The sequence below is a fragment of the Trichechus manatus genome, unplaced genomic scaffold (assembly GCF_000243295.1).
Source record: "Trichechus manatus latirostris isolate Lorelei unplaced genomic scaffold, TriManLat1.0 scaffold00209, whole genome shotgun sequence".
Lineage (NCBI taxonomy): Eukaryota > Metazoa > Chordata > Mammalia > Sirenia > Trichechidae > Trichechus > Trichechus manatus.
Window position 1 is genome coordinate 2,116,938 of NW_004444145.1, and position 12,128 is coordinate 2,129,065.

At 40.1% G+C, this 12,128-nt stretch overlaps 1 protein-coding gene across 2 annotated transcripts in view; it reads left to right on the top strand.

Moving 5' to 3' along the window:
- The window catches only part of DIP2B (disco interacting protein 2 homolog B), a 258,083-nt gene that overhangs the window by 89,744 nt on the left and 156,211 nt on the right, over positions 1-12,128 (top strand). The window lies entirely within an intron of this gene.

Here is a 12,128-nt window from a genome sequence, read left to right on the forward strand (position 1 = left end):
TGTCATCCCATTACCTTCTTGCCTGCATGGTTTCTGCTGAGTAGTCTGAGCTTATTCTTATTGACTCACCTTTGTAGATGACTTTTCTTTTACCCCTAGCTGCTGTTAAAATTTTCTGGTTATCTTTGGTTTTGGCAAGTTTGATTATAATATGTCTTGGTGATTTTCTTTTGGGATCTTCCTTATGTGGGGTTTGATGAGCATCTTGGATAGATATCTTGTCATCTTTCACAATATTAGGGAAGGTTTTTGCCAAGAAATCTTCAGCAATTCTCTGTGTATTTTCTGTTATCCCTGTCTGTTCTGGTACTCCAATCACTCGTAGGTTATTCCTCTTGATAGAGTCCCACATAATTCTTAGGGTTTATTTATTTTTTAATCCTTTTATCTGATTTTTCCTCAGATAAGTTGGTGTCAAGTGCTTTATCTTCAGTCTCACCAATTCTGACTTCCATTGCCTCAATTCTGGTCCTATGCCTTTCTATTGAGTTGTCTGATTCTGAAATTTTATTGTTAATCTTCTGGGTTTCTGATTGCTGTCTCTCTAAGGATTCTTGCAGCCTGTTAAATTTGTCATTATGCTCTTCTCTAATCTTTTTAATTTCCTCTATTGCATGTTCTGTGGTTTGCTTAATTTCTTGAAGAGTTCTTTATATTAATCTTTTGTATTCTGCCTCTGGTAATTTCAAGAAATTTTCCTCATCTCTGAAATTTCTAGATTCTTTATTTTGGGAGCTTGCTACAGCCATCATTGATTGCCTGTTTATGTGATTTGATATTGACTGTTGTCTCTGAGCCATCACTAAGTCATTATATTTATTTATTTATTTTTGTTATTTATTATATGTATTTATTTTATTTTATGTTTGCTTACTCTGTCCTAGCTTCTTGTTTTGTTTTGATATGCCGAAATAGGCTGCTCGTATGAGCTAGTTTGAAGCTCTAATGTCCTGTCACCAGGTGGTTAGATCAGTTACTAGGTATGTGAGCTCAGGAGTCTGCCCACTCTTCCTGTATGGATTCAGCTTAGGTGCCCAGGTAGATAGCCACCAATGTGTGGCATAGACTGTGACTTACAGTCCTAGACAGACATGGGTGATTGGTGCAGGTACAGGCATCTGGCTGCAGCAGGGAGACACACTCTGAGCAAGGCAGGGGGTCTGACGGCCGCCCCCAAGTGTCCAGGAGGAAAGCGTGTCCCTGTTTCCTAGAGCGTGTAGGTGGGTAGGTTTTGCAGCTGTACTGTGAGCACCCAATGCTGTTGGCTGTAAGGACTGGGGGGCAACTCTTATTCTTGGGCCCCTATCGCAGGTGACTAGGTGGCATGGGTGGAGCCATCAGTCCTTAGGCCCCTGATGTGGGTAGGTGAAGACCCCGCTTAATGGGCAGAGCAGTGTAAAATGTCAAGAACCTGCAGCTTCACAGCTGAAACAGTTGAAGTTAGAGTTCTAGTATATACCCTGTTGTACTGTGGTAATGAGGGCCTACGCTGTTGAGATGGGCCCAGAGAAGTCTGTGCAGGGGGAAAGGCACTCAAAATCCGTGGATCCCATATGCCTGTGCCTAGGCAAAGGAGCTGTGCCTACCCTGGGTTCCTGGCTTAGGGGAGCCGGCAGTTTATTTTTTCCCGTTTGTTAATTTGTTCACTCTCCAAGGCTGGGAGAATGGCTCAGAGCGCGTGATGGATCCTACTTACAGCCCACGGGACTTGGCAACTACTGAAGCCGGTCCGGGACCCAGTGCAGAGCAGGGAGCGGGGAGGTAAATGAGAGAGAGGTTTTTCCCTAAGGGGGGTGTTTTTGATCCGTGCGGTAGGCCGTATGCAAGTACTTACCTTTCGACAAACATGGGCTGCTTCTCACTGGTTCTGGTTGGCCTGTAGACTCTGGCTCTGGGTCTCTCCCCGTGCGGAAAACACGCCTCCCAAGCATGGCTGCTTGCCTTCCTGACTGCTCACCCATGAGCTCCTCAGGCCTGGACGGTCAGGTCGTCGCTGGGTCAAGTCTCGCAACTCCTCGCTGCTTCCGAACCGTCTCTCTCCCTCCTCCTGCCACTCAGTTCAGTTCCTCAACTTTGCGTTAGATGTTCAGTGCTCCCAGATTGTCATATATAATTGATACACTTGTTTTTTCGCGTCTTTGTTGTAAGAGGGTCCACCGGAAGCGTCTGACTACTCCGCCATCTTGGCCCTGACTCCCCTGGTGTGATTAAATGACAAGTGTTAATGTAGCCCATGTGATTCACCTTTTAGCTTTTAGTTGTAATGTAGTTCTTTTGGTTTCTTCTGACATTTTCTTCCTGTCAAGAAGGATGATCTCTGCTTTGAATAACATGATATTAAAAAAAAATGATTTTCATATTACTGTTACGTTAAACTGGCCATATAAGTTACCATGGAGCTCAGTTTCAAGGTCTATAAAGAGTAAAGCTCTGGCAGCTGCTGGCTCTAATGAGAGTTAAAACCATGCTGACTTTGGTAATGTGTGTCAGCAAGCTAGTGGTGCACACTGCCTGTAGATTTCCCGTCTGTTTGTGTACAGTCATGCATCGCTTAATGTCCACTATACGTTATGTAATTTGGACGTTGTGTGAGCACCATATTATATACTCAGCAAAGCTATATGGAGTACCATTTGTTTCACTTTCAAATTGATACTTCCCCTTTGCCTCTTGTTGCTGCTACCACTGGCCCTGGTTTTGCTGCGTTTGGGAGCCATGGTGTACTTCATGGTAATATTTTTGAAGGAAAGTTAAACAGAGATAATGCTACAACACTTAAGAGACACGCGATACATGAGATTGGATGCTGCTGCTTATGAGTCAAAGCATACACTGTTATTTGGTAAACTTTTTATTTGTAAGTAGGAAAGTTCACATTAAAATAATGATAGAAAGTACAGTACAGTACCTACATAAACTGGTAACACAGGAGTTTGTTATGACTGTCGAGACGTATGTGTTATAAGTTATATATGTACCGTACCATTATATGCCTGGCAGTGTAACTGCTTTGTACATAAGAGACATGAGTTATATATGTGTTGCGTGCGGGAAGCTGCTGGGTTTGCTGTGTTGCATTACGTCTTCTTCGTTCCATTCTCTGATTGGGATTTCTGAACTCTGTTATAACCTTATGGAACCGTGGATGTACATGCTGTCGGACGTTGCCTGAACAGATGTTATGCGGTGCATGACTGTATTGTTAAGTATAATTAGAACTGGAGAATAAACTGGTAAGATTTTGTTAACAGAAATTTTCAAGAAAGCAAATATTATACTTAATGTGGCCACTGAGGAAAATACATACATGTTCTTCAAGTACGGTTTTTTCTTTGTTGAGTGTATTTAGCAAAAATACTGTGTATTGGTTTACTTTGTAAAGTAAGCCATTTATTCATGGAAGGATAATCTCCAGGTGGACTAAAGTAAAAATATATGAGAAAAGAATTAAATAAGTGGCCTCTGGCACATGGCACTACCAGGCCTCCTGGGAATGTATTGAGGGGCTTACCCTCCACCCTCAGCCTTCCCTCATCGACCCTCAAGGAGTGGGATTTCTTTGTGCCTTTGTGACCTCACAACTCCAGTTCAGCTCCTGGAATATAGTTTCTTTCTTGCTGTATTGGGTATTTACAGTATTCAGTAAGGCTGAATAATTTTATTGCACTTTGCCAGTAGGTGCTACCATCTTACACAGTATTCAAACCTAAGAACTCCATGGCTTTAAGACTTTGTTTCATGTAAATGAGAATTCAGTCTCATTTATCAGTGCTTTATATTTGAAGTTCCATGTTTCTGCATTTACTTCTAAGATAAATTAGCACATCAAAAGGAACCTTTGACAGAGATAGAGTTATTTTAGAAATATAAAAGTAAAAATTATAAGTAGAAATGAAGTGAAAAATTAGGAGAGAGTCCTAAAGATTCGGTTTTGACTACATGAGTTGTGTTGTGTCTGTTTTGGATGGCGGTAAACCAGTTATGGAAGGCAGTATATGTGGATCTTTGGAGGATGATCATTAACATCTCTTCCTGATGGCTGTGTAAGCACCAGGCCAGCCTGGGCTTCCGCTTTAATACCAGTTCTGGACCAAGAGACTCTCTGAGTCAACTTGGTTCAGCTCTGGTTTGAATGATCCTGAAAAGATAGTTTTCGGTCCTAACTAAAATAGACACGATTCAGTAAGGAGTTGGATATTTAGAGAAATTTGATTTGCATGTTTTTAAAAATAGCTATCACTTGTCTGCGATAGCTTTATTGTTACTTTTTATTTTTATTTTTATTGTTATTTTTTATGACTGAATAGGTAGTGTTTGCTTTACATGTAGTCAGATCTTTAAGGTCAGTAAAGTTTCTACTAACTTGTTTTAAAAATTATTTAAACTAGTTTTTCTTGTTATATGGATAGTTTAAAATTTACCCATTTCCCCAGTTTTTTTGTGAATCCTTTTAGAAATTTACCTTTTAGGCAAAACTAGTATATACACATAGAGATACACTCTTTATACTGATGGATTCCACTATACAACCACTTCTGCATTTTGCTTTTACTTAAGAATTGATTAATTTGAATTATGGGGTTGGCAAAGAATATTGAATATACCATAGACTGCCAGAAAAATGAACAAAGCTGTCTTGGAAGAAGTACAGCTGGAGTACTCTCCTTAGAAGCGAGGATGACGAGACTTCGTCTCACGTTGGATGTGCTATCAGGCGGGACTAGTCCCTGGAGAAAGACATCACACTTGGGTATAGTGGAGGGTCAGCAAAAAAGAGGAAGGCCCTCAAAGAGATGGATTGACACAGTGGCTGCAACAATGGGGTCAGACGTAGCAATAATTGTAAGGATGGAGCAGGACCTGGCAGTGTTTCGTATTGTTGTACGTAGGGTTGCTATGAGTCGAGTCGGAATTGACTCCATAGCACCTAACAGCAACAGCGCATTTTAGAGAACTTTCCATATCAGCATATGTAGATTTATTTCATTCTTTTTAAGGCTGCGTAATGCACATTGGAATGGGAAAACCATCACTTATTTGAAAACAGAACTTCTTAAATCACTTTAAAAATTAATTTAACCAAAAGCATTTGAAAATCTGCATCTTATATTGGAATGTTTGGACTCTGTCTGCATTATGGTGCTACATGTAAGTGGTTTTCTTAATTTATCCATTGTGTTGATAGTTAGAGTTTGCAGACAGTAGCAAATTCACTGTTCTGATTACTCTAGAGAAGGAAAAGATTAAAAATGAGAATACTACCTTAATATAACAGTATTAGGTGGTGCTGTAGCCTTCTGTGCATGGAACAGTGTTGTTAAAAAATGAGTATCATCTTTGAATCAGAAGGTAGTGTCGGGGTGCTTGTAGTCTGATAATCTGAGGAAGGGTGAGAGGAGGGCTTTGATGAGAACTAACCGCTGGGAGTCAGGGAGTGTATCTCATGGGCCTTTCCTTCAAGGTCCTCGCTGAGTCACAGTTTACACAGAGTGGCATGTGTGTAATGAATGCTGACTCCTGTTTAGCTGAAACAATAGAATGCTTTAATAATATTTTAGAGCTTTTCTTTTATAATTATCTTCTCAGTCTTCTTTGTCTGTATAAAATATATATTAAAGTCAATTCACACATTTAAGGGAGAAAGTTGAAACCTGAACAGTAAAGTGCTTTTGATAGTTTCACTCATTGACAAATTGTTTTCAGTCTTTCAAGCTTTGTTTCTTTATCACATTTAGCAAATACACTTTTCCACTTCCCACTCGCGTGGAGTGAGCGCTCTTACAGAATGTGGTCGCAGTTGGTTCTACCAGGTTGGGTCCAAAGCAGCCTTGTGATTGACTGATGTAAGACTCAGAAATAGCTCAAGTAATTTCTAAAGATGAGTTTGATTTATTTTCCTTTCTTTAATGCCATCAAATCATCCACACCTACACATTTCTGCACTAATGAGCAAAAGATTTTCTTTCTTTCTTTTTTTTTTCCAAGAAGGACAAATTAAGGATCCTGGTGGTTTATAAACTGGGTAATCCACTTAGTTAAGGTAATGATAATGATTCTGTCTTGGGAACGGTGGATACAACCTGCATCACAAGCTGTATTTTCTTAAACGTAATTTTGTTAAGTAGTTTTAATCCTGGATTTACACCCTTAAGAATACCATCTTCTTTACAAGTCCTTTGATTGGCCTGTCCCTGTTCCCTCACACCCCTCCCCCTACACGCCCTTTCCCGTAGAGACTTTTGGAACACATTGTTTTACCTGACTTTTCAACCTCTTCTCACGTTACTCTAAAATGTATCTTTGTACAACTCCAGGTTCTTCCTGAATGCCTCTGCTTCTTCATCTCTCTGGTCATCTATAAATGGATAATTTTACATGGCAGCCTGCTCTCCTTTTCTGCTTTGTCTAGTATTTGCTTTGCCTTTTTTATTCTTTTCTTCAGATGCAGCTTTGATGATGATGATCCCTTACTAACCTAAATGTTTTTGGATGTATTAATTTCCTTCAGTTCTCACAAAAAAACTGTGTGAGGTAGGTAAGTTGGATATTTGTGTCCTCATTTTATAGATTAGGAGACTAAGCAGTGAGCTGGAAAATGACTTGCTTAAGGTCACACAGGTAGTTAGGAACAGAACCAGCTCGCCAACCAGATCATTTATTCCAAACCAGTGTTTTTTACACTGTGTTATTGTTGTTAGGTGCCATCAAGTCCGTTCCAACTCATAGCGACCCTGTGTACAGCAGAATGAAACGCTGCTGGGTCCTGCTCCATCCTCAGAATCGTTGCTGTGTTTGAGCCCATTGTTGCAGCCACTGTGTCAGTCCATCTTGTTCAGGGTCTTCCTCTTTCTCGCTATCCCTCTACTTTACCAAGTATAATGTCCTTCTCTAGAATCTGGTCCCTCCTGATAACATGTCCAAAGTACGTGAGACGAAGTCTCGCCATTCTCACTTTTAAGGAGCATTCTGTCTGTACTTCTTCCAAGACAGATCTGTTTGTTCTTCTGGCAGTCCATGGTATATTCAATATTCTTCACCAACCCCGTAATTCATATGCATCAGTTTTTCTTTGGTCTTCCTTATTCATTGTCCAGGTTTTGCATGCATATGAGGCGACTGAGAATGTCATGGCTTGGGTCAGGCACACCTTAGTCCTCAAAGTGGCAGTGGTTAAGCGCTTGGCTGCTAACCAAAGGATCAGTCGTTTGAAGTCACCATCTACTCTATAGGAGGAAGATGTGGCAATTTGCTTCCGTAAAGATTTATGGCCTTGAAAACTCTATGGGGGCAGTTCGGCTCTGTCCTGTGGGTTCGCTATGAGTTGGAATCAACTCAACAGCAACAGGTTTGGTTTTTTTTTTTTTTTTTTTTTTTAAATACCACATATATGGGTCCCTCGGTGGTGCAGACGGTTCAGAACTTGACCACTAACTGAAACGTTTGTGTTTCAAACCCATGCAGAGACACCTTGGAAGACAGGCTTGGTGATCAGCTTCTGAAAGGTCACAGCCTTGAAAACCCTATGGAGCAGTTCTACTCTGCACGCATGGGGTCGCCATGAATCAGAACTGACTTGACCACAACTGAAAACAATAACAATACCATGTATGGGCCCCTGGGTGGCACAAATGGTTTGCTCTTGGCTGCTGACCAAAGGTTGATGGTTCAAATCTTTCCAGCGAAAGCCTTGGTGATCTACTTCCATAAGATTACAGCCATTGAAAGCCCTATGGAGTGCAGTTATACTCTGAAACATGTGAGGTTGCATGAGCTGGAATTGACTTAGTGGCAGTGGGATTGGTTTTTTGGTATACCACCTATTTTGTATATGGAAACGGTCTTTTCCTAAACAGAGATAGTTCCTTTCTACTGTAGAATGACTCAGTAACCATCATTTTTGCTGGCTACATAATATTTCAAAATAATTTTTAAAACTTTTACCAGTTATTGAACATTTAGGTTTTTCACAGTTTTCCACTATTAAATTAACATTGAACGTACAAGTTTTTGTCTTTCTTTTGAGTAGATTTCTAGAAGATTTATTGGGTCACAACATATAAGCATTTTAAAGACTCTTGAACACTGTGAACTTATTTTCCCTGAGGGGATATTCTGATTTAATTATTTCTTCATATTAACCAGATATTCATATAACATAACATTGAAAGCCAGTTGTTGTTATTAGGTGCTGTCGAGTTGGTTCCAACTCATAGCAACCGTATGGAACAGAACCAGACACTGCTCCGTCCCGCGCCATCCTTGCTATGTTTGAGCCCATTGTTGCAGCCATGTGTCAGTCCATTTTGTTCAGGGTCTTACTCTTTTTCAGTGACCCTCTCCCAAGCATGTTGTCCTTCTTCAGGGACTGATCCCTTCTGATAACATGTCCAAAGTACATGAAACGACGTCTTGCCATCCTTGCTTCTAAGGAGCATTCTGGCTATACTTCTTCCGAGACAGATTTGTTTGTTTTTCTGGCAGCCCATGGTATATTCAGTATTCTTCACCAACACCATAATTCAGAGGCATCAATTCTTCTTGAAAGCTTGACAGGGTGTAATTACAGCCTTTGCCCAGGGAGATTGGAGTCACTGGTTGTTATTTATTAGCATAATGGTTATCATCAACACCATTTCTATAAAAATTACTTGTTTTCTGTGTTGGCGATAGGAGATTTTGAGATTTGGATCCTTTGTATTGTTTTGTTCTTTTCCTGTTCGTGTAATTTGTGACAGCAGTTCTGCAAGGAAATCCGTATTTACATTCACATTCAACTGCTTCCATTTCCTGCAGCTCAACTGAGCAGGGAGAAAAATGAAATATTGGCAACCTTTGTTTTTAATTAGTAACCTACCTCAGATGGCTAGGAGGTGGTGTTGATTTTATAGAACCAGAAAGAACTATTTTCTTGATGATTAGTAATTAACATTTACTCATTCAGAGTAACTGTAGGAATTGTGTATGTTTTGCATTAAGCACAGCTCCACCCCTCGGTTTCATAGCATGACCAGGGCAGTTGATTCAGTCATGTTTTGATGTCTCCAGTGATTTCCAAAAACCACCCCTTGGCCTCTGCTAACTAGGATCTGTTAGTTTCAAAATCAGCAGCTTACTTTTAAAAATGTTTCTGTAAAGTTTAGGAGTTTCTATTTATCTTTTATCCCTCTGAGAAAATTATTTCTAAAGATGAGTGGGAGAAGGCTGATAGTTGCTTCGAGTGTTTGAGCTTAGAACATGTTCATATTTCTCAATTCTTTGATTTGCATGGGTATTCGCTCTTCCTGGAAGGCTCTTCCCAGAAGGCTCTTCCTGAGATACCTGTATAGCAAACTACTCCTTCAAGGCACCCTAATGGCGCAATGGTTAAGCGCTTGGCTGCTAGGCAAAAGGTGGGTGATTCGAACCCACCCAGGTGCTCTGCAAGGGCTGCGGGGGAAGGACCTGGCTATCAACTCCCTTAAAGATTACAGCCTAGAAAATGCTTTGGGGCAGATCTACTTTGTCACTGCGGATCACTGTGAGTCAAAAATTGACTGGAGGGCACCCAACAACATCAACTCCTCCTCCTTCAGGTCTTTGCTCAAATCTCACATTCTCAAGTGAGTTCTGCCTGTCTGCCTCTTCCCACCTGAATCCCCCATACCCTGCTCCCGTTTTTCTAACTTTTTAGTTTTTCCATAGCACTTTCCATCTCCTAGCATTCTATATAATTTATATATTATGTTTATACTTTATTAGCCATCTCTTCCCTCTAATAAGCTCCACAAGAGGCTCCATATTTGCTTTGTTCACTGACTTTGTCTCAAGTGCCAAGAACAGTGCCTGGCTCCTAGCAGGCCCTTAGTCAACATTGGCTGAAGAATAAGATTAGGAACACTTGTGTATATACACATTTATGTGTGGTTATGTGGACAGTACATAGTGTGTGGAGCAGGCTGACCAGAGACATTCCTTTAATTTAAAGGATGTTTGCATTTTATATTTTATTATTTTATGTATTTGGTTTTTACATTTTACCCAGTTCAGTGTACACTTTTTATGCTTCTGTAGACTATTTGTTGGCCTTCAGAATGTTTCTATGCCCTGTTGCCGTATCTTGCTTCATGTTTAAGTTATTTTTATTCTAGCACTTAAATCTTACCCCATCTCATGCCCAGTATCTACAAAAAAAAAAACCCAGTCTGTTTGCGTGTGACTTTGGTGCTAGGTACCATCTTCACCTCTGTGTTCTTTGCTCTTTCCGATCCTGGTTTGCCATAGTTATTGTTCTTATTATGTAATTCAACATTCTGATCCTGTGACCAGAAAGCAAAATTCTCTCACTATTGTTATTAGCCACTCAGTGCTGGATCATAAAGGAGCCCTTGAGGTTCCCCTCACCGGAAATCCTCTTTGCCAGCCTTGAGCAGGTTCATATATTTCAAACTTCACGCTTATATATTAATTTACTAAAGTAAACCAGTTGCTGTCAAGTCGATTCTGACTCATGGCAACCCATGTGTGTCGGAGTAGAACTGTCCTCCATAGGGTTTTCAATGGCTGATTTTTTTAAAGTAGATCTCCAGGCCTTTCTTGTAAGGTGCTTCTGAGTGGACTTGAACCTCCAACATTTTTGGTTAGCAGCTGAGCATAGCAACAGTTTGTACTATCTGTAAATTCTGAGGTAGTTCCTACCCTTTTCCCCTTTTAGGAATCTGTTAGTAGAAAGAGATGGGGGAAAAATAGAGCAGGACTTTGTACACTCACAGACGGTATGATAGTACCAAAGTTACTTGTCTGTAATTTAATACATACATATTTCTTGGCCATATAATCAGTATCTAACTTAAAATTTAATATTTGCACATAACTATTTCTCTCAAACATTTAAACAAAAGATGTCAGTTTAAAGAGGAGAATAGGTAAGGACATGACTTTTAATAAATTAACAAAGAATTTAGTGTTGCCTTTGATATATCCTGGTCTGGAAAGAGGACTAGGCAGTGTGGAGGAACTGGGAAGAGAAAATATGACAGTGTAAGAAACGGCAGTTAGTTTTCTCTCCATCTGACTGCCTAGCGTTACAAAGCTAGTAAAGTAGTTGGGAATTGGGTCTTTAAAAAAAGGTTTAATTCACTTAGTGATATTTCGCCTGTAGAAGAGGGGAGTTATGAGTTAGCGCACCATTTTCATAACAAGGAAGATTACTGGCTGTCTTTTAGAGTTTTAAGCTTGTTGGTTGCCTGAGGTGATTGAAGCCTGGTCCCATTTTTTGCTAGTATAGGAAGAACTATAGGAGTCCCTGGGGGGTGCAAACAGTTAAACACTGGGCTAGTAAGGTTGGCGGTTCAAACCCACTCATAGACCTGGTGATCTGCTTCTGAAAGGTCACAGCCATGAAAAGCCAGTGGAGCACAGTTCTTCTCTGATGCACATGGGGACGCCATGAGTCGGAATCACTTGAGGACAGCTGGTTGGTTGGTATAGGAAGATCTGGACCCAGTGGAAAACTTTTTTCAGGAACTGCTCAAGGATAAATTGTGGAATGATGGTAAAGCCATGGACTGGTTCCAGGCCTTGGCTTGCTGAACTAGAAGAACACTTTGGGGAAATGTTGACCTTGGCATTGACCAGAGCACCAAATTCCTTTCTCTGCATTGTTTTGCATCTCGTGCAGGCTTCTGAGGGATTGTACTCTTCCAGATAGTGATAGTACATTGAATACTGTGCTAAATACAGAATAAGCTTTTGAAAGAATTAAGTGCAGATGAGTTATGCAATAATTATTTGTAGTACAAAAAGATTTACTCCATGAATCCTTTAAATAGAAACCTCCTTGATGCTCCTAAATATAATTGATTATATATACTTTTTGAGAAGCAAATTTGTATTAAATATAATAAGGAAATTTGTTGGCAGTATGTAGACATACACCCAACTTCATTTCCTTGTGAGCTAACATTCTGAAGTGGCAATATACATGTATCACATGCATAGGATAACAGTATAAGTAATGGTACAGTAGTAGACTGTTGTTTAGGGCTGACCTTTTTTAAGAAAATTTTTTATTGATTTATAACTTGTTTGCATTGTTGACAGATGAAGGTCTGTATGATATCAATTCTTTGAAACTTTTGTAACTTGTTTTA